This window comes from Impatiens glandulifera, chromosome 6, assembly GCF_907164915.1.
Source record: "Impatiens glandulifera chromosome 6, dImpGla2.1, whole genome shotgun sequence".
Taxonomy (NCBI): Eukaryota; Viridiplantae; Streptophyta; class Magnoliopsida; order Ericales; family Balsaminaceae; genus Impatiens; species Impatiens glandulifera.
Genome location: NC_061867.1, coordinates 36,659,563 through 36,684,531, shown reverse-complemented (window position 1 = coordinate 36,684,531; position 24,969 = coordinate 36,659,563).

The window sequence follows — 24,969 nt, the reverse complement described above, 5'->3', positions numbered from 1 at the left end:
TTGGTTAAAGTATCATACCAAGCTCTAGGAGCTTGTTTCAGACCATACAATGCTTTGTTAAGCCTATAAACATGATTTGGCAAAACATGATCTATAAAACCAGGGGGTTGCTCAACATATACTTCTTCACTTAATTTTCCAATTAAGAATGCACTTTTCACATCCATTTGAAAGACATTAAAATTCTTAAATGATGCATATGCTAGGAAGATTCTAATTACCTTTAGTCTTGCAACCGGTGCAAAAGACTCATCAAAATCAATACCTTCCTCTTGTTTGTATCCTTGAGCAACTAAACGAGCTTTGTTTATAATGACTAATCCATCTTCACTAAGCTTGTTTCTAAAGACCCATCTTGTTCCTATAACTGACTTGTCAGTTGGTCTAGGAGTGAGATACCACACTTTATTTTTAGCAAATTGGTTTAACTCCTCTTGTATAGCATTGATCCAATTTGGATCAACTATAGCTTCACAAATTTTCTTAGGTTCAATTTGAGAAATAAATGCAGAATTGGCCATTTCATCCATCAATTGACGTCTTGTCCTTCGAGGAGAAAAAGGATTTCTGATTATCAGTTCTGGTGGATGATTTCTGTTCCATCTGAAGTTGGATCCAAGGGGATTGGTCATCTGAACCGGTGACACCGCGACATCCAAACTCTCAACTTCTTGTTAAACAGGAGTTTGCACGTTTGGTTGAACTTCAACCGGATCAGCCACGGGATCAGATAGAGCCATCCGCTTGTTCAAGGTTTCTTCTTCTTCACTTACAAACTCAAGACTAGCCGATTTTAGTCTGTCAGCAAGATCAATGGGTTCATTAGATTTGCTCTCAATAGGCTCATCAAAAACTACATGGAGGGATTCTTCAACAGTCTGTGTTCTTTTATTGTATACTCTATAAGCCTTGCTTACTGATGAGTATCCCAACATGAATCCCTCATCTGCTTTAGCATCAAAAGCAGTCAAATAAACCTTTCCATTGTTATGGATAAAACATTTACACCCAAATATCTTAAAATAAGAAACTGTGGGAATTCTCCCATAATACAGCTCATAGGAAGTTTTATCAAAACGTTTGTTAATTATTAACCGATTTTGTGTATAGAAAGCAGTACTAATGGCTTCCGCCCAGAACCTCTGAGGTACATCTGATTCAGCAAGCATAGACCACGCTGCTTCCTTCAGAGTTATCACTCTTTTCTCAGTAATGCCGTTTTTCTGTGGAGTTCTGGCACTAGACAACTCGTGCGTAATTCCAGTCTCCTCGAGATAAGATGATAGGTATCTGTTAGTGAATTCAATTCCCTGATCACTTCTGATGCATGTGATATTTAAAGATTTTGGATTCTGAATCCCTTTAAATATCCTAATCAAGTTTTCAACAGTTTTATCTTTTGATGGTAAAAGTGCAACCCATGTAAAACGAGAAAATTCATCGATAACAATTAAGGCAAATCTCATTCCTCCTACACTCTTTACAGGAATTGGACCAAAAAGATCCATATGTAAAAGTTCTAGGATACGACTGGATTGTGATTTCCATTTGCTTTTGAACGATGATCTGCCCTATTTGCCTAACTGGCAAACATATCTTGTCCTTTGAAAACTGAAGTTTGGGCAAACCAATAACTAAAATGTTTTGAACAAATGTTGTTGATGGTGTTAAAATTCAAATGGTTCAAACGTTTATGCCATAACCATTTCTAGTCATTCTTGGCAATCATGCACATAGGGTCAGAAGTCTCTTTTTCCCAATTCATTTTAAATGAATTTCCTACTCTACTTCCAGTCAACAAAATGTTTCCATATTGGTCTTTAACTAAACATGCATGGGTTTGAAAATCTACTAAAAAACCGTTATCACATAATTGATTAATGCTGATTAAGTTATAACACTGATTGTCTATAAGCAACACGTCATTAATAGTTAGGTTACCATGGATAATCTTACCCTTACCCATGGTCTTACCCTTCTTGTTGTCACCAAATGTGATCTTAGGTCCAGAGCAATCTGATATATCAGTGAGAAGCCGTCTGTTTCTTGTCATATGCCTAAAACATCCGCTATCAAGATACCATACAAATTCCTCCAGTCCTTCGTTTATTTGTACCTACATAAATAGATATTTAGAATCTTTTGGTACCCACCTTTAATTGGGTCCTCGGTCAATCAGTCCCTTATAAATCCATATTTGAGTTATTCTAATGGATTTCCCATTTTGTGCCGTGATTAATGCGTATATTTTTGACTTAGCAGACGACTTTCTACTAGCCACTGATCCTTTAACTTTTGAAGAAGATTTTCTTTTAAAACTCATTGACTTAGAGTCAGGTTTTAATTTACCAGACTTATTAGCTTTTTCTAGCTTATTCTTAAGCCAGCTAACGGTTGGTGGAACATAAACTATTTCATTTTTGAAATCAACTTCTTCATGAATAGGATCAGATTCACTATTAGTCATACTTTTTTTGACAAAGTTTATAGGCTTAAACTTGTCAGTTGGAGGATTTGACTTTTTGTAGGACAGATTAGGGTCATTGTTGTCATATCCCAATCCGGATCTAAATCGAGCAGGTTTTAACATACTGATCTGATATTTGACAGCATCTCTAGATCTTGTCCATTCACTGACTATATAGTTTAATCTCTTGTTTTCAGATGAAAAAGTTTGAATCTGTTCTTTGACCATCTCATTCTCAGATGAGATCTCTGTTAGGTTTTCATCAAAAAGTTTGGTTCAGATTCTTGGTTTGAAGAAATGACAGTTGATTCATATTTAACTTTCATTTCATAAAAAGAGTCAGTTAACTTCTTGTACTCAACAGGCATTTCATTGAGTGCATTAGTTAACTCCTCGTTTGTAAATTCTGGTGTAAAGATATCATTTACCTTAGATTGGTCATCCACCATCAGACAAGTTACAACTTCGTTCTCTTTTTCAGCAGGAGACTCATCTGTATCACTGTCAGCCAATCTGGATTTGTTCAGACTACATATGAACGCTTTCTGGTTCTTCTTTGCTTGAAAGTTTGCACCGTAGATCTGATTGAGCTTATCCCATATCTCTTTTGCAGTGGAACAAGACTTGATCTCACAGAACATATTCATGTTGAGTGACTGGTACAGAATATTCTTAGCAACATTATCCAGGTTGTTGTTCATCTTATATTCAGTAGTTCAGTCGCTTCTTAGCTTTGAAATCTTTATGGGGTCGTCGGTAATAACGCTCCACATATCATAGTTAATGGCAGCCAAGTGAGCTTGCATTCTTATCATCCAATAATCGTAGTTGTCCCTTGACAGAAGAAGAATTTCATTGACGATAGACATGCTTCAGGTTCTTGATGCTTAAGAATAGAAACTTGGCTCTGATACCAATTGATAGGATCGGCTTTATCGATAGAGACAGAGGTCTGACTAAGGATGAAGGCTTATGAAAAACGTGTTAGGATCGGGGTCCCCCTTGGAGGACCAGGGATCTGGTTTTGGAAGGGTTGACCGTTTACAACAACATAACACACGCTCTGATTGATGATAGTCCGGTTAGAGATTAAAACCGTTTCTTAACACCGCGCAAACTGTCACAGACTCTTGAACCGAGTTCAAGGATGGAAATGTCTATTTCAGATTGAAGCAACACACAAGACTTGATTTTGATGAGATTCATGAGGGATCGGTTAAAGAGGATAGATAGACCGATTTAATTTAGAAAGAGGATTATGTTTCGGTTTGGTTTGAAATGAGTGATAGTTCGGTTTGTAGTAGGTGAGCCGGAAATAACGAAAATGACACAAGACAAGATTTTTTATGGATGTTCGGAGAAAACCCTCCTACGTCACCCCTTCTTCTCAGATTATGAGAAGAATCTCTACTAACTTGAATGTTACAGCACTCACACAATGTCGGACGAGCCTTAATCGCTACTCGCCGGTTACACCACTCACTATGATGTAATACAAACACTTTTACACTTGGTAAAAATACACACAATACACAAAAACTTTCGGAATTTCAATCACTTATGTGTAAGATCTTTTGTTTTCTGTTTCTTCTCTCTTGAATAATCTTTTTCGTAGAAATCTCACGCGTATTTGCGTGTTCGCGCGAGAGCTCTAGTTTTCTTGAAATGATTCAGTTTCCTTTTATATTGAAAAGATGACAACGGTCATCTTTTCTCTCTCTAGGAGATTGGTCACTCGAAGTCGTGCCGGTTGACACATGGCAGACATGCATAAACCGGTTTGGACACATGGCAGACATGCATAAGCCGGTTTGGACACATGGCAGACATACATAAGCCGATTGTTTTTCTCTTTTACATATTCCCAAAAAATATTGTAATCATTATTCTGTCCCATGCCTGGTTTCTTCTCTTACATATTCCCAAGGAATATTGTAATCATTATCTTGCCCATGCCTGGTTTCTTCTTTTACATATTCGCAAGGAATATTTTGTTTGTTATCTTTTGAATAATTTGCCTATTGCAACTCAACTGGTCCTGAACTTGAACCGTTCCGGATTTCTGCACAAAGGTTGAACCTGTCCGGATTTCATCTCAAACTTGAGAGTATTTATTAGCCGAAGTTGAGGGAAATTAATGACCAAAGCATATTTATGACTGGAGCGGCTCATTTAATAACCGGAGCATTTATGACTAGAGCGGCTGCATTTAATCAACCGGAGCATTTAATAAACCGGAACTCATTTCATGCTTCATTAAGTGTCGGTTGACCAATCCGGTTTGACCGGAGCCTTCTTTCATTAAATGTCTGTTTGACCGAACGCTCAGTTTCCCTAAAATAGAAAAACATTAAATATTATTTGTAGCCAGTAAGATTTGATCCCTGGTCACTTGTGTGACAGGAACAAATGTTTACCACTAAGCTACAAAACCTTCTTGTTATATTTAAACCAATTAATATAAACTTTATATGACTTAGCGGTTTAACATATTTATTTGAACTTAATTTATCTATTCATTAAACTTTTCATAAGTTCTAACAATTTCTCCCTTTTTGATTATTTAGAATAAATATTCAAAAATTGTAATGTGTGGCCGGTTTAAAATTAATCTACTTAATTTTTCTAACAATTTCTCCTTTTTTGATTATTTAGAATAAATATTCAAAACTTGTAATTGTTGGCCGGTTTTAAAAAGCTTATATTTGTTTGGCCAGTTTTTTAGGAAAAACGGTTTGGTTTAAAGAGAGCTTTATTTTTCTAACAAATTTTCTTCAAATTTTGTAATTTAACAATCCTAAAATATTTCTAAGGGAAGAAAACATAGACTCGAGAAGTGGCTTTGTGAGAATGTTAGCCACTTCATGTTTGTTCCCTTCATGTGACGTGTTCGTCAGCAGCCGACTGTCCGGATGCAATGCTGTCTCTTTCAAACTTCTGTTTTGATTTACCTGCATTCATAGACAATAGAGAATATGGTCCCCATTTTTCTTTGGGTCTGTGGCTTATTAGTCCCTTGGGAATCCAGACTTTAATAACTCGGATAACTTTCCCGGTTATGGTTCTAATTACTTTTCCGGTGCTTGGCTTGACATCTTTCTGTTGTCCTAAGAGTGCCTTATTTTGTGGTGACTTTTGATTAACTCTATGTGGTCGTAGATCGGTTTGTTTACCTGCTGGCCGGTTGACTTTCCTTCTCTCAGGATGAAGCCATTTTTCCGAGTCAGTTGGACTTACATATTTTATTTCTTTTTCTGGTTTTGAGTCACGTTGTGCCTCATTGTCGGTTGAAGAGCTCTTGACAAATCTTATGAAAGGAAGATTGTCTTTTGTGAGTTTCATCCCGTTGGAATGATTGTGAGTGACGGATTTGTTATAACCAAGACCAAATTTTTATTTGGAATGTCTTTGGTAATTAGACATCTGGCTTACCGCTTCACTAGATCTCTTCCAAGAAGCCGTGACATATTTGATTCTCTCATTTTCTTCGGTTAACGATTGGACTGTCTCCTTGAGCTTCTCATTCTCTAAGGATAGTCCAACCGGTTCGTAAGTCTCGGTTCCGCTTGGCTCACCAGCGGTACCACTTGACTCTCCGGTTTCATATTTTGTCCGGGTCGGTATGAGAAAAGAAAAGTTTTTGAACTTAGCGACCATGTCGTTGAGTGCAATAACTAAGTCTTCTTTAGTAAATTCTTCAGAAGAAAAGTCGAATACCTCAGATTCTATCTCAGCCGCGAAGCATGTATCAGTTTTATCATCACCGTCGCTAGATGATGAGTCGTCCGAATTGCTATCGGCCCATTTGCTCTGATACCACTTGTTAGGATCGGGGTCGCCCTTGGAGGACCGAGGTTCCGGTTTTGGAAGGGTTGACCGCTTACAACAACACAACACACGCTCTGATTGGTGATAGTCCGGTTAGAGACTAAAACCGTTTCTTAACACCGCGCAAGCTGTCACAGACTCTTGAACCGAGTTCAAGGGCGGAAATGTCTATTTCAGCTTGAAGAAACACACAAGACTTGATTTTGATCAGATTAATGAGTGATCGGTTAGAGAGGATAGATAGACCGATTTAATTTAGAAACAGGATTATGTTTCGGTTTGGTTTGAAATGAGTGATAGTTCGGTTTGTAGTAGGTGAGCCGAAAATATCGAAAATGACACAAGACATGATTTTTTATGGATGATCGGAGCAAACCCTCCTACGTCACCCCTTCTTCTCAGATTATGAGAAGGATCTCTACTAACTTGAATGTTACAACACGCACACAATGCCGGACGAGCCTTAATCGTTACTCGCCGGTTACACCACTCACTATGATGTAATACAAACACTTTTACACTTGATAAAAATAAACACAATACACAAACACTTTCTGAATTTCAATCACTTATGCATAAGATCTTTTGTTTTTTGTTTCTTCTCTCTTGAATAATCTTTTTCGTAGAAATCTCACGCGTATTTGCGTGTTTGCGCGAGAGCTCTAGTTTTCTTGAAATGATTCAGCTTCCTTTTATAGTGAAAAGATGACAACGGTCATCTTTTCTCTCTCCAGGAGATTGGTCACTAGAAGCCGTGCCGGTTGACACATGGCAGACATGCATAAACCGGTTTGGACACATGGAAGACATGCATAAGCCGGTTTGGACACATGGCAGACATGCATAAGCCGGTTGTTTTTCTCCTTTACATATTCCCAATGAATATTTTAATCATTATTCTGCCCCATGCCTAGTTTCTTCTCTTACATATTCCCAAGGAATATTGTAATCATTATCTTGCCCCATGCCTGGTTTCTTATTTTACATATTCCCAACGAAAAATCATGTGTCATAACACGAGATTTCTGCACAAAGGTTGAACCTGTCCGGATTTCATCTCAAACCTGAGAGTATTTATTAGCCGGAGCTGAGGGCAATTAATGACCGGAGCATATTTATGACTGGAGCGGCTCATTTAATAACCGGGGCATTTATGACTTGAGCGGCTGCATTTAATCAACCAGAGCATTTAATAAACCGGAACTCATTTCATGCTTCATTAAGTGCCGGTTGATCGATCCGGTTTGACCGGAGCCTTCTTTCATTAAATGTCTGTTTGACTGATCTCCTAACTGAGCCGGTTGACCGATCTTTGGTTGACTGAACCGGTTTGATCGGATCCTTTTACTTCAAACCGAACAGTATATATATTTCCAAATAGCAAAACTTTAAATATTATTTGCAGCCAGTGAGATTTAATCTCTGGTCACCTGTGTGATAGGAAGGAATGTTTACCACTACGCTACAACAACTTCTTGTTATATTTAAACCAATTAATATACTTGATATTAATTAGCGGTTTAACATGTTTATTTGAACTTAATTTATCTATTCATTAAACTTTTCATAAGTTCTAACAATTATTTTCTAACAAAACGGTTTGAAAGAAATCTTGTTAGGGATTTAATTCGCTTTCTATTCTACGCAAACTTGTGTACACTTGAAACAGATTCAAGGCGGAATTGTTTACTTGGGTTTTAAGCACACAAGATGAAATATGAAAAGATGATAAAAATGAAGAACACAGTAGTTTGTTTATGGATGTTCGAAGAAACTCTCATACGTCACCCCTTCTTCCAACCACCGGAAGAATTCACTATAATATGGTTCGAATCAAATACAGTTTACACACACACTTAGCTCACTATTGAACAGAACACTTTCTGTTCAATTACAAGATGAAGAATATCACTCAGCTAAAGGTGTTTTGATTCTAGGTATCTCTTGATTTACACACAGTACAATTAAAAATAAGCTTCACAGTATGAATTCAGTAAGCAAGATCATTGGTAGTTTCTCTCTCTGCAAAATCAGATTGCTTGTTCGTTCGGCAAAATTCGTAAGGCAGATTGTCCGTTGTCCTTGAGATTTATTAAATACTGAGAAGGAGCTAACCGTCGAATCTTCAAGAATGATACGTGGTACTCTTCCATTGGAAAGCCTCCATTGTACACAGCAAGTTCTGAGCACAAGGATTATGGCCGTACATCACTGGTAGTGCGCCGAATATTCCATCAGGGATGTACCTACAAAACAAGTAATGTGAGGAAAATTCCTTTACGTGCCATTCCTTGATTGGATGCATATAGCTGTTGTACTAATCTTCACTAGAAAGTAGAGCAGGAGTAGGGTACAGCTATAGCACGTGGGTAGGTGAAATACTAGATTCAAGCATACTGCTTAAACTGAGCATTAGACGTATTTTAGTTAGACGGACTGTGAAAATCAGTCTAATGAAATCACACATCTCCTTCCAATAGAAAACGTCTATTAGACCGCCTGGTCTAATAGAATTAGACTCGCGTCTAATTACAGTAACCATTAGACTGCACGTCTAACTCCACTGAGTTAGACTGCATGTCTAATTCCGGTTCTATCTCAGATTTGTCTGAAGGAGTTAGACGCACGTCTAACTTTCACTAATTAGACTACACGTCTAATTATTCGATAACCATTAGACTGCACGTCTAACTCCACTGAGTTAGACTGCACGTCTAATTCCGGTTCTACCTCAGACTTGTCTGAAGGAGTTAGACGCACGTCTAACTTTCACAAATTAGACTACACGTCTAATTATTCAATAACCATTAGACTGCACATCTAACTCCACTAAGTTAGACTGCAAGTCTAATTCCGGTTCTACCTCAGACTTGTCTGAAGGAGTTAGACGCACGTCTAAGTTTCACTAATTAGACAACACGTCTAATTATCCAATAACCATTAGACCGCACGTCTAATTCCGGTTCTACATCAGACTTGTCTGAAGGAGTTAGACGCACGTCTGACTTTAACTAATTAGACTACACGTCTAATTATTCAATAACCATTAGACTGCACGTCTAACTCCACTGATTTAGACTGCATGTCTAATTCCCGTTCTACCTCAGACTTGTCCGAAGGAGTTAGACGCACGTCTAACTTTCACTTTCTATTAGACTACACGTCTAACTCTACTGAGTTAGACTGCACGTCTAATTTCGCATAAATTAGACTACCCGTCTAATTGTAAATCTATTAGACTACACGTCTAACTCTAGTGAGTTAGACTGTATGTCTAACTCTAGTGAGTTAGACTGTACGTCTAATTCCGAATATCAATTAAACTTACGTTTAATTCCGTGTATATTAGACTTACGTCTAATTCTATACATTCATTAGACTACACGTCTAACTCCGATGAGTTAGACTGTACGTCTAATTCTATGCATTAGACTTACGTCTAATTCCGTGTATCAATTAGATCATCTGTCTAATTACACGTCTATTACACTACACGTCTAACTCCGATGAGTTAGACTGTACGTATAATTCTATGTATTCATTAGACTTACATCTAATTCTTTACATTCATTAGACTACACGTCTAACTCCGATGAGTTAGACTGTACGTCTAATTCTAGTGAATGTCAAAATTGGTCTAATGACCCTCATTAGATCCAAGTCTTATGAAATATTGTTTCAATACACCTGTATTAAAACTCATAAGTCATTTCATCATCAAAATCTCAGTGGTTAAATTATTTCAACACTTAGTCAAAATAATTTGACACAACACATCGTCAAATCTTCTTAGACATGTTAGTCTAAAGAAGAAGCGCGTAGTTAGACATTGTCTAATCTTCTTAAATGTGTTAGTCTAAAAAAGAGCGCAGTTAGATGTCGTCTAATCTTCTTAGACGTGCTAGTCTAAAGAAGAAACGCGTAGTCAGACGTTGTTTGAACTTCTTAGACGTGCTAGTCTAAAAAAGAGCGAATTTAGACATCGTGTAATCTTCTTAGATGTGCTAGTCTAAAGAAGAAGAGCGTAGTTAGACGTCATATGAAATTCTTAGACGTGCTAGTCTAAAGAAAAACGCAGTAAGACGTCGTATAATCCTCTTAGACGTGGTAGTGTAAAGAAGAACGCAATTAGATGTCTCCTAATCTTCTTAAACGTGCTAGCTTAAAGAAGAAGTGAGTAGTCAGATGTCATCGGATTTTTTAGACTTGCAAGACTAAATAAGAAGCGCAGTTAGACGTCGTCTAATCTTCTTAAACATGATAGTCTAAAGAAGAGCGCAGTTAGACTTCGTCTAATCTTCTTGGATGTTCTAGTCCAAAGAAGAAGCGTGTAGTTAGACGCCGTCTGAACTTCTTAGACGTGCTAGTTTAAAGAAGAGCACAATTAGACATCGCCTAATCTTCTTAGACGTGTTAGTCTAAAGAAGAGCGTAGTTATACGTCGCCTCATCTTCTTGGACGTGCTAGTCTAAATAAGAGAGCATTTAGACATCATCTAATCTTCTTAGACGTCTGATGAAACATCTAATGTCGTGCTTCAACATTCGTCCGAAGAGGCATCTTATTGTCTACTCAACTCATCAGCTTGGCACTCAACTTCTTTATCATCCGTCTGCTCAGACAACTGAACACGCTTTTTTTCCCAAGTGCCATGTACTCAATATTCCAGCTCACATTCTGTATTGTCCAGTATACCATGATCTCAAGAATATTCTATAGTACAAATAGGTATGCACACGATCAAACGCATATCCTCAAGGACAACAGACGAATCTCTCAATTTTTTGATTTTTCTCCAACTATCTGAATCTCTCAATTCTTGAATTCTTTCTTACTTGCAAAACACTCTGTACGAATCAATAATTTCTAAAGCGTTGTGTGTACATTCTCTAAGATTACTATGTAAATCTTCTACTTTTTTGTGTATAAAATTCCAGTGTTGTAAGTTGAATAGAGGTTATTCCATGCAAGAGGAACTGAATCAATTTGAAAGAAATAAAGTGTGGCATCTGACTCCAAGACTGACTAATCAATCGATTATTGGAACCAGATGGGTTTTTTGAAACAAGCTTAGTGTAGAAGACTTGGTTGTGAGAAACAAAACTCGATTAGTAGCTCAAGGCTATAGGCAGGAGGAATGAATTAACTTTAAGGAGTCATTCTACCATGTCGTTAGACTTGAAATAATCAGAATCTTCCTAGCTTATGCATCTTTAAAGAACTTTAAAGTTTATTAAATTGATGTAAAAAGTGCATTTTTAAATGGAATTCTAAATGAGGATGTGTATGTTGAACAGCAGCTTGGCTTTCAAGATCACACCCTGCCTAATCATGTTTTTAAACTTGATAAAGCTTTATATGATCTTAAGCGAGCTCCTAGAAATTGGTATGACACTTTAACTAAATTCATGTTTGAACATGATTTTATAATTGGCACAATTGATAAAACTTTTTATAGATTTGTTAAATTTTTATACATATTGCTTGTCCAAATATATGTTAATGACATTATTTTCAGGTCAACTAACCCCGCATTGTGTAAGAAATACTGTAAGTTGAAGCAGGATAATTTTGAAATGAGTATGATTGGCGAATTGACGTTCTTTCTTCTCTTAAAGTTTGTCGAATTGAAGATGGCATATTTATAATTCAAGCCAAGTACACAAAAGAGCTATTGAATAAGTTTTGCATGGAGAATTGTCTAGATGCCTCTACTGCAATGGATTCTTCTAGAAAGCTTGACAGGGATGAAGATGGCCAGAGTGTCAATATCATCGCATATAGAGGAGTTATCGGATCATTTCTTTACCTAATAGTCAGCCGGCCAGACATCCTGTTTGCTATCAACGTCTATGGAAGATTTCAGGCTAACCCTAAACAATCTCACTATATTGTTGTTAAGCGTATTTTGAAGTAATTAAAGGGAACTCAAAACATAGGAATGTGGTATATGAAGGATTTCAGTTTCAATTTAATTAGCTATTCTGATGCAGATTATGCAGGCTACAAGATTGATTGGAAGAGCACCAATGGGACTTGCCAATTCCTTGCTGATCGCCTGATCTCTTCGTTCAACAAGAATCAGACGTCTATTTCCATGTCTACATTAGAGGTTGAGTACATTTCCATAGGCAGTTGCTACTCTAAGCTTTTATGGGTTCAACAATAGATGAGGGATTATGGAATTCAGGCAAACAAGTCTCCAATCTTCTACGATAACACAAGCACAATTACCATAACATACAACCCGATGTTGCATTCCAGAACCAAGCATATCTACATCCGACACCTTTTCATCCGGGAGCATATCAACTAGAAGCATATTCGATAGTAATATGTTCCAACTAATCACCAAGTGGTAGACGTGTTCACGAAGCCACTCTCGGAGGCTATGTTTTCCTTCTTTATAAATATTTTGGGTCTTGTAGACCTAAATTAATTTAATTAAGAATGCAAAAATTAAGGGGAAATTTATTGTTTAAGGTCTTCTGGACAAACTTATTAAGACGGACGTCTCATATCGGACTGATCAAATTAGATGTCCGAAGAAAAAAGATTTCGGACGATCTGTGTTTAAGAAGCTTGCAATAAGCATGGTCAGATGTCCGAATGTGAGGCATACGCCTGTTGATACGTCTATAGACGTGCATGAGTATACTTTGTCCAAACAGATGTCCTACCAAGTTTAGACGCAAGGCATGCGGACAACATTGATAAACATCCGAACACGAGTGCACTTCAGATGCCTCATCATTTAACGAGTGGGACAATTGTCCTACATTTAATGCGTTGTCCTTTACTTTCCCAATCAACCAATAAAAACAGTTGTATCTTGAATTATTTGGATATAATATATTTATCAGATAAGATAAAATCTGATAAATATCTCCAAATATCAAATAACATTAAGACACGTGTCTTTTAATGTTAAAAATATGACTAATATTTCTGACGGTTCACTAAAGCATTATTTCACATTAATGAGAACCTATATGAATGACATTTAATGATGGTGTTTGTTAGATAAATTCATACCGGTTCAAATAAACCTAACTTAAACAAACTTCCTACGCAGGAACAAGGAACCGGACCGGATGAACAAAAGAAAACCAACTGAAGAAACCGAACCGGTCAAGCTACCAAACCGATCAAGAGTATTCGGTACGTGACCGCACAGAGGAAGGATCGGCCAAAGCCTAAAAGCCAGATCCATCAAATAGCCGATTAATCAACAAGGCAATCATAACCGGAAGAAGTCCGGTTACTTCACTATCAAAAGACATTCGGCCAAGTCAAGTGACCAACCTAGGCCAAGTCAAGAGGCCGACTAGTACAAGAAGACACTTTGGGTATCTGTTGAGAATGATACCAAAGGAACAGACTAAATACTTTCATATCCATGCAAGTCTGAGGAAAGACTGTAGGCTGCAGAAAACAGTACTACCGGATCTTTCTACTTCGGGATAAGCCAGAAAGGAAATCTTCAAAGTACAGACAACTGTCCAAGCAGACAGTGCCTACATTGAGTAAAAGACAAACCCAGCAGGTTTGCTTTACAGACCGGCAGGTCTGAAACAGGATGCCAGGTCTGAGATTGACCGTCAGGTCTGAGGAGAAGACCGCAGGTCTGAGACACTGAATCACTGCATCTCTGATCAGCCAATCAGATTCAAGGCTTTGAAATATGACCGTTGGCATATTTCACCTATAAAAGGAGGCAGTTGCAGAAGAGTAAATGCGGGACATCAAGCGGACATTAAGGCAGTTACTAAGAATTACAAAGAGAGCATTTACTACAAGTGATAACAGTGTGGTATTCTAAGAAAGCCTAAGTGCTAAATTCTAAGTGTGTGTTACAATTTCGGTGTAAATTGTAAGAGTGTTATCGAGCAGGAAATAAGTCTCGATCGAATTGTATTTGTATTCCTTAGTGAATATCCTTCTCGCGGTTTCGAGAAGAAGGGGTGACGTAGGAGTTTTATCTCCGAACATCCATAAAATCTGTTGTGTTATTTACTTTCTGTTGGCTTCACTACAAAACCGACTAACCTAAACATACCGCCACAAACCAACTTCATACTGACAAAACCGAATATCCAGATAACCGAAACCGACCCACCATCCTTCAAATCTCCATCATCCGAAACCGATTTCGCCTATCATACACGTGTACCGCTTCAACTTGAAAGCAAACCTCTTCCGCGCTTGAACCTAGTTCAAGGGTTTGTGATAGGTTGTGTAGTATTGAAACCCCGGTGTTAATCTCTAACCGGATTAATCACCACCCTACGAGTGAGAACCGCTAACTGGTCCAACCCCCGGTCCACCAGCGGCGACCTAGATCCTAACAATTGGTATCAGAGCCAGGTTAGTTTCAATACTCAAGCAAACATGTATCAGGATAGGCCTCCAATGCTAGAAGGTGATGATTTTGCCAACTGGAAGGCACGCATGCATCTACATCTAGTCACCTTGGATGATGAAATGGAATTCATTCTAACCGAAGGACCGATAGTCATTGATAAAGATAGAAAAGAATGGACAGCTGATAATAGGAGAAGGAACAATCTGGACAACCATGCAAGAAACCGGATCTCCAACAGCGTAGATAGAAATACATACTGCAAGATCAGAGATTGCAAAACCGCGAAGGAGACTTGGAACACGGTCATCCAGATCTTTGAGGGAAATGAAAGAACAAAGGAGAACAAAATAATGGTGGCCACACAGAGATTTGAAAGCATCAAAATGAAACCAGGGGAAACCATGAAGGAATACAGTGACCGGTTCACTGGTGTATTAGATGAGTTAGCAAATCTGGGCAAGAAGTACGACAACAAAGAGGTCATTATGAAGGTCTTGAGATCTCTTCCAAGTGCCTGGGATATAAAGACAATGGTCATGAGAGAATCAAAGAGCCTACGTAAGATGAAATTATACGATGTATTCGAAGATCTTAAGGCATATGAGTTCGAAATGAAATCCAGAACCGAAGAGGAAGTCTCGGCTTCAACATCAACCAGAGCATTATTCACATCTACAGAACCGGCTGTACCTGCTTCTGTACGCACACCTGCACCGATACCGGTCCCTGCACTCGCACCCATCAGAACAGCCGAACAGTTTACTGAGGACGCCATGGCCATGCTCGCACAGAAGTTTGGGAGGTTCATGAAAAGGAGCCAACCGACAAACAACTACTATGGTGATAAATCCAATATAAGATGCTACAACTGTAACTGTATGGGACACTTTAAGTGGGAATGCAGGAAACCAAGGAGGGATACCCAGAAACCGGAATATCAAAATGACAGAAACAACTATCAACAAGCCGGTGAGGGAAGTGAGGTGCCGAAAGCACTGATAGCCGATGATGGAGGAAGCCTTTGGGCTCACAGTGACAGTGACGATGACCTCACATGTCTCATGGCAAATGAGGAACAGGTATTTGACTCTCCCTGTGAAGAATTTACTAAAGATGAGTTATATGAAGCATTGAATGACATGGTAGAAGAATATAAGAACCTATTGACCATGTTACCTAAGCACCTCAACATCAAAACCGATCCCATAGTACCTATCCCAGTAGAACCAGAGGTACCCATCATAACCGAACCGGAAGCCATACAACCTGATGATACTCATACCCTAGAAACCGAATCAGACCTTAAGATCGAACAACCTAGTGAGCCGACTAGAGACCTAACCGAGAAAGAGAATGCCAGATTTCAGTATACGATGGCCGCCTATAGGAGATCTAGCGATATAGTAAAGAACCTGAATAAAGAATACAGGCATCCACGTTGTAAGAATGGCCTAGGATACACAGAGAACAGATCTAAAAACCGAAAATCCATATGGAAAGCAAAGCTTACAAAAGGAAACCTTCCCTTTATAAAATTCCTTAAGAGCACCTGTACAGCTGAAGAAGAGGAGACCGCGTATTATAGGGAAGAAAAGACAAAGTATGACTATGTTGGCCCAACCGATTCATGGCTTGACCTTGAGAAAAGGAAAGCAGAAATCCTCAAATATAAGAAAGACTTCCCTGAACCACGTAGATCAAACTATAGATCATCAAACCAAAGACCATCATCATTTAGGTCATCTGTAGGGAAACCGAAATACACCAGACCAAGTGTGAGGAGAACAGTTGAAACTTTAGCAAAGAAGACCGTTCGATTTATCAAGGTTTGGGTACCTAAGGGACTAATCGCATGTGGACCCAAGTAAATGTGGGTACCAAATAGTTGTAAATATGTACTTTTTGCAGGATCCAAAGAAACGGCTAGGAAACTCCGAATGGTTCTTGGATAGTGGTTGCTCCAGGCACATGACCGGAAATAGCAATTTGATAATCGACATCAGATCAGTAACCGGTGCTCCTATCACTTTCGGTGACAACTCTAAAGGTAAAACCGTGGGCAAGGGTAAGATTGTCCATGGTAACCTAACTATTGATAATGTACTTCTAGTTGAAAACCTACGTTTTAATCTACTTAGCATTAGTCAGATGTGTGATGCCGGATACATAGTAGAATTCCTTAAACATGCATGCTTAGTTAAGAACTCTCAAGGAATAGTACTACTAACCGGAAATAGGATAGGTAACATCTACAAGGTAGACTGGAAAACTAGAGTAGAACATCCTATATGCATGATAGCTAAAACTGATCAAACTTGGCTATGGCACAAAAGACTAAACCATCTAAACATGAAAACCTTAAACTACATTCGTGGTAAGAAATTAGTTGAAGGCATCCCAGATATAGTATTTAACCAGGATAAGGTTTGTTCAGCATGCCAGATGGGTAAACAAACTAGGTCATCGTTTAAAAGCAAAGGAAATCTCCAATCTAGCCGATGCCTAGATCTTCTTCACATGGATTTATTTGGACCGATTCAGGTCATTAGTCTAGGCGGTATGCTCTACACCATGGTAGTTATTGATGATTACTCTAGATATACATGGGTAATATTCTTACCATCTAAACGTGAAACGGTATCAAACCTAATCAACCTCTTTAAGCGTTTGCAAAATGAAAAATCAACTCGTATAAATTGCATTCGAAGCGATAGAGGTACCGAATTTACTAATAGCACATTAACTGCATATCTTGATGAATCCGGCATTAGACACGAGTTGTCTAGTGCCAGGACTCCTCAACAAAACGGCCTGGCCGAGAGAAGAAACCGGACTCTCAAGGAAGCCGCACGGTCCATGATAGCCGACTCCGGCATTGCTCAGAAATATTGGGCTGAAGCTATCAACACTGCATGCCATACACAAAACCGGTCCTTGATTAACAGATTTCACAACAAAACACCATATGAGGTTTATTTTAACAGAGTTCATAAACTTAAATACCTCAGGATTTTCGGTTGTAAATGTTATATTCATAATAATGGTAAAACTCAACTCACTACTTTTGATGCAAAGACCGACACCGGCATTATGCTAGGATACTCGTCGGTAAGTAAAGCATATAGAGTATATAACAATAGAACTGCAACCATGGAGGAAACAATTCACGTTGTTTTCGATGAATCGGTTGAAAGCAACACTGCTTCATGCTTTGATCTACATAACAGACTGGAAAATAACGATATTCATTCTGATAGCGAAGATGAGACCCCGGTCTTCAGGGGATTTGTCCATGACCTAATGGGTAATATTGATACCCAGCCGGATCAAGCTGTTTCACAGCAGGAAGCTGACACTTCGGTCCAACCCGAGGAAGCCGGTCGGTCCGACAATCTTGGTCAGTCTACCGACATGTCTAGCCTTGATCAAATAAACGGTAACTTGGTAGACACCCCTGAGCTGAATCTCAGAAGAAACAGTAAACATCCTCCTGAGCAAATTATAGGTGACCCTTCAGAACCTGTTCGAACTAGGAGTCAACTTCTGGAAGGATATTTTAACTCTGCTTTTATATCCCAGATTGAACCGAAAAGAATAGATGAAGCATTGTCAGATCCGGATTGGATTTTGGGAATGCAAGAAGAACTAAACCAGTTCGAGAGTAGTAAAGTCTGGTACTTAGTTCCCAGACCGAAAGATAAATCGGTCATAGGAACAAGATGGGTATTCAGAAACAAACTCAATGAGGACGGTTTGGTCATGAGGAACAAAGCCAGATTAGTGGCTCAAGGCTACAAACAGGAAGAAGGCATTGATTTTGAAGAGTCATTTGCCCCTGTAGCCAGAATTGAAGCCATTAGGATTTTTCTTGCATTTGCTGCTTTCAAAAATTTCAAAGTTTTTCAAATGGATGTTAAAAGTGCATTTCTGAACGGTGATATACGTGAAGAAGTGTACGTTGAACAGCCACCCGGTTTCAAAAATGCGGCATTTCCAAACCATGTATACCGGCTGAACAAAGCTTTATACGGTCTAAAGCAAGCACCAAGAGCCTGGTATGATACACTAACCGCATTCCTATTAGAGCATGATTTCACCATCGGTTCAGTGGATAAGACCTTGTTCAAATTTGAAAAGAAGGAACATATTCTACTTGTTCAAATCTATGTAGATGATATTATTTTTGGTTCCACTGACCCCAAGCTTTGTGACAAATTTTCAAAAATGATGACTGACAAATTTGAAATGAGTATGATGGGAGAATTAAGTTTCTTCCTAGGTCTTCAGGTTAAGCAACTCAAGGAAGGAACATTCATCAGTCAACCTAAATATACCAAGGAGCTCCTGAAGAAATTCGGTATGGATACCTGCTCCTCGGCGGCTACTCCAATGAGTTCATCCATTAAATTGGACAGAGATGATGAAGGCCAATCAGTAGATCAGATTGCATACCGGGGCATGATCGGCTCCCTGCTATATCTGACAGCAAGTAGACCGGACATCCTATTTGCAGTTGGTGTATGTGGGAGATTTCAAGCAAATCCAAAGCAATCCCATTACACAGCCGCAAAGAGGATACTGAAGTATCTAAAGGGCACACCTGATGTCGGTCTGTGGTACCCAAAGGACTCATCATTCAATCTAACGAGCTACTCAGACGCAGACTATGCAGGCTGCAAAATTGACAGAAAGAGCACCAGCGGAACATGTCAGTTCCTTGGTGACCGACTGGTATCATGGCATAGCAAGAAGCAGACATCCGTGGCTACATCAACCGCAGAAGCTGAATACTTGGCGGCCGGAAGTTGCTGTTCTCAACTTCTCTGGATCCAACAGCAGCTGAAGGACTTCGGTATTACAGCCGAAGAGTCCCCAATTTTCTGTGACAACACAAGTGCCATTGCGATTACATACAACCCGGTTCTCCATTCCAGAACCAAGCACATCGACATAAGGCATCATTTCATTCGAGAGCATGTCACGCTGAAGCATATCCGGCTGGAATACGTACCCACCGACCAACAAGTAGCCGATATCTTCACAAAGCCTCTACAGGAAGCTAAGTTCTCTCAATTTAGACTTACTCTCGGTTTAACCGACATCAGTCAGATCCTCCCTAAGGATACTTAAAAGGAAAACCGGCTTCGACAGATAAAACAGGTAGTTCTTCTTAAGCTGCTGATCTTTGAATTCTCAAGATGCCTATGGAAGAACCGCCCAGCTCATCAGACAGAGTAAACCGACCGGCTACTTGGTGGACACACCAGCTAACCGCATCGGGATGAACAACTGATGACTGACCGGTTCTGAAGCAGGTCATCCTAGATTATTTGAATTTCACAGATGTGGAACAACTACCAATGTTTGTAGATGTCTGTTCTGAAATGTTGCCTTTTCAAAGAAAACTGGTCGCGCCTAAAAAGACGTGAAGATCTTTTGATATCTTTCATGGTTCAGGCCTATGACCGACACCTAGACTGCAAACATACCCATTTTGGTGAAAAACCTTTTATCCTGCAGTTAATACATGTCATTCCATTTAATGCCTGGACAATAGGTTAGCCCCTAAACTAGTATTTAAGAGAGGGCAACACTCACCACAAAACTCACAAGTCACAAGAATACTCTCTCACTAAGGCAAACTAACCATGTCTCAATTCCCAAACATCCTCCAAGTAGATTTTGAATCCTGTACCGGTACCGAACACTATGAAGTGTATCAGATGATTAAGAAGTTAGAAGATACTGGTCTTCAGTATTTTCTGGATGATAAGCAAATCATCTACCCTGCATCCGTTATGGAATTCTACTACAATGCCAGAGTATTCCGGGGAACACCCCATTTTGAGACCCACATCCAATCCAAAGTTGGGGGGGTAATTTTCGACTTCACCGAGCAGGACTTTGGTCGGTGTTTCAGTCTGCCCAAGCAAGGGATCACAGATCTCAATCCTCCTGCAGACATTAAGGCTGAGGTATCCCTAGCCTTTGCCCGGTCGGATGAACCTGTCAATGATCATGGTTCTAAATCTCTCTTGAGGGCTGAATACCAGCTCCTCAATGATGTGTTAGGAAGGGGCATCTTTGGAAGAGATGTCACCAATACCTATTGCGTGGCTAGCTTCAACATGATGGCCGCCATCATTACTGGCACACCGGTAAACTGGTCCCGGGTGCTGTTCGACACCTTAGTTTGGATGATTAACGTCCAGTCAGTCGGTCTCATTCCCCAAATGAGCACCCTTCTGGTGGAACTCGGCGTTCCAACTTGTCCTGGCGAAGGCCTGAACCAGGCTCAAGTGCTAACTAGGGAAATGACCGACTCTTTCTACAGTCGGTTTGAGAGGGAATGGAGAAGGAGAAACTTCAACCCTCCTCGTTAAGTCACTTCATCTGGCATCCGGTCGTTTTGCTGCGTGTACCGGATGCACCATTAACCATATCGGCCTCATCCATGTCCACTTCGGTTTTATTTATGCTTTCCTTAACTTCATCATTTATGTATGTCATTTTCGGTGTTGTCTCTACCGTCTTCGGTCTCCATCTAATATATGTCATTATGTGTTAAATGCATAATCCAATTTAATGAGATAACTCCCAACCACCCGCACATTTAATTCCCAACTAATCTGGTTACTTTCCAACAAATATTTACCTCGAGATCTGCAAACCGCCACTTCCCAATGCACTTTGGAAAGGAAAAGATTCTTTCCCTTAATAAAACAAAACTAACCATCAATGCTCTGATTTTCCCTCCAAAAACGATTCTATATAAGGAGCCATCCTCCCTTCACTTTCTCACATCCACAATCACTTGCACTTCTCTTGAATCTCTCTCTCTCTCTACATCATAATCATGCCAAGCCGAACTTTGGGAAATTTTCTAAGTGTTGACTTCGGCTCATGCTTGGCCGAATGGGACTATGACCACCCAAAGAAACACATGTTTGAAAGTCTCATTGTTACCGGTCTTCAAGCCTTCCTTGACGAATCCGGTCCCATACTGACTGAGGATGTCAAGGAATTTTTCAGAAATGCCGTTAACTGGGGAGATCGCATTGTAACCACGGTAAGGAATCATACCTTCCGGCTTGATGAAGCCGAATTTGCCTCCCTCTTCAATCTGCCTAAAGAAGGGTTCTCTGACTTTCCGGCCATGGAGGGAACTGATGAATACTACTATGTGTTCCGCTGTCTTGGAACCTTCGATACGGTGGAAACCCATGGGTTAAAGACCCGTCTCGGTCGTAGCACTCAGCTACTTCTTGAGATTGTCACTCGGTCCATTCTGTGCCAATCTGTAAATCAGCGGTTTTCAAAGAATACCTACAATATGATGACCCACATCTACAACCACACGCCCATTAATTGGGCAGCGATCCTCTTTCAAACTTTAAGGAAAATGGTGCGGACCAAGAAGGGACTCGGCTTCGCACCCCACATCAGCAGGTTGATTCTCAAGCACCGGCCAGATTTTGGACCGGGCACACCGGCATCCCCCTCAAATATTCTCGATAGAGATGCCGTGGTGGAAAAGTATTCCAAAATGGTGTTTACTGCTTAAACACCTTCGTTTAAATGTCTTTCTTTCGTCCTATCGGTTTCCATTCTAATAAAAATATCGTTTCAGTTTTGATCGCTTCTGTATCTTTCTAACATAACCGGCTTAATATCGCTCGTATCCGGTTTCATAAAATCTGCTTAAAACTGTTAAACATCGATCAATCAAAATATCTGAAACACTATTAGAAACCGATCTGCCATTCGGTCTCAAAGAAAAGACTGCGTCACCGATGACATAGGCAAAGTTTTGGAGGGAAAAACTCCCGCTCAAAGACACCGCACACCGTTTCGCACGAAACCACGTCCTTTCATTTTGGAGGGAAAACTCCCGCCCATTCATGATGGGACGGTTTGGCTTCCAAACCGTGCCTATAAAAGGGGGCCTTCGTCATATTTTTCATTCTCACACAAATTCACTTTCTCTCTCTAAACTTCTAAAATCCTTTGAAGCCGAATTCTTTCATTTTCAAACTCTTCAAACATGGGTCGTGATTCGGCGTTGTTCAAACTATACTCTCAAGTGGACTTCGAGGAGATTCGGCAGAACGGAACGGCCGAAGCGAAAGAAGTAATCGACCGACTGATTAAAACTGGTTTGGAATATCTACTAGACGGTCCCCACGTAATATACAAGGACGCGGTCGAAGAGTTCTTCAAAACCGCAACCGTTTCCTACGACAGGATCCTCGCAACGGTTTGCGGTTCCCAAATAGAAATCACCGAAGCTGTAGTGGCCGAAAGTCTGCATCTCCCAACTACCGGTATGGACGCAACAACAGAGATGGACGATGACGTCTTTAAGATGGCTTGCCGCCGTGTATCAGCAACAAACAAGCCGGTTCCCACATCCGGAAAGAAACAAATGCTGAAACCTGAGCTCATCCCGGCGTGTGACGTTTTTGCCAGGGCGATACTGGCAAGGGGGGGAAATTTCAGCAATCTGACCAAAGACAAAATCAGAATGATTTTTCGTCTAATGGAAGGCACAGAGATCAACTGGGCAAGATCGGTCTTCAGCAACCTTATGGAAATGGTGAGACCGGACTCAGACAGGTCTTGGGGGTATGCCGTACAACTCGGCAAGATCTTCTTACATCTGAAGATCAAAGTCGGTCCCGGTGTTGGAATACTAAAACGCAGCATCATCCGATCAAGGCATTTTCTTCCAAGAAAGCAATCGGCCTCCAGTTCCACAGGTGGCCGAAAGAAGAAAGCCGCAAAGAAAAATACCCCGGCAAAAGAAAACACCGGAGGAAAGAGAAAAGAAAAAGTAATTTTCGAAGACCTACCTCAACAAACAGAGGATGAGGAGTGGGACGATGAGGAAGCCGACACAGAGGGAACCGAAAATAGAACGGACCATGACGATGATCTCTCGGCTCAAAGTCCAAACAATACCGAACATAGCATAAATCCTGAAACCACCGAGGGTGAGGACGGGGTTGACACAGGTGCCAATAATGAGGGCCTCAGCAGGGAAGAAGCCGATGAGGCCGAGGCCGAAAGACTGGCCCAGAATATCTTTCAGGGCATTATCAGAAGGGACGAGGATGTCATAGACTTATATCTGGAGTGGCATGAGTACCGGTTTAATACAAAGTATAAAGACATCCTATCGGACCACTCGCAAGAACACTGCATCGCCAGATTGGAGGAAGTGGAGGACAATATCCTACGTCTCACCAAATCCAATACCATTCAGGAAATACAATGCCGAACTTGCCTACTGATACCGAGAAGTCATCTTCGACAGATAAGAAGGCGTATCAGAAAGATTAAGGAAGAATATGCCGAAGGAGGGTCGGTGTCCACAGTAGCACCGCTGGTATTAGAAAAGCTTGAAAAGGGCAAATTGGAAATACGCCAAGAGATAGCGCGGTTAGAAGCTATATGCAATCAGAAACAAGTTCCGGTGTATATCGCTCCGGTCATCGAAGATTTTCAAACAGACTGGACAACAGAGGACACTGTGACACCAAGGGACATTGAGACACCACTGCCAGAAAATGATGAGGTACCGACTTCGAAGTCTGTTGAGGTCCAAACTTTGGAGGATGCGGTTCCAGACCTGGAAGCTGAGATACCGACATTGGGAGTTGAAGCTCCAAACTCAGAAATTGAGGTAATAAACTTAGAGGATTCGGCTCAATTAGAACCTCCAAATGAAGCGGAGGCACCGATAAATCTTGATGAAAGAGCCGACCCTAATCCTACCGAGCAATCAACGCCTCCACCTCCACCGGTAGTCACCGCTCCAGCGCCCCCTCAGGAATGGATTGATGACCTATTTCAAAAATTTGAAGTAGTTGTTTCGAAGCGGATTGAGGACCGACTCCGGCAGTTTGACACTTCAATATCAGAGAAGATTGATGACCGCATACTTGACCACAACGTCTCCAAGCTTCAACCGCTCAAGGATAGATGCGAGAACATTTTCGATACGGCTATGAAGTTCGCCAATGCGACGAAGCTGGTTGTGGATCACACTCAAACACGCCTGGAGCAACTCAGCACCGGACTATGGGAAGAGGCCGGTGAGCGAGAAAACTGTGCTCAGCATATTGTAGCTCTGGAGGGTCTCACTTCGGAATTAAAGAAGGATTTTGACCGGGTCGACCCAACAATTGAACGAGTCTCGGTACTGGAAAAGAAGAACGAAGATCTCGTGGCCGAAGTAAAGGCACTTACTGCACAGATGGCCGAAATCCTGAAAGCTAAGGAAGCCGCGGATGCCGCGGCTATAGAG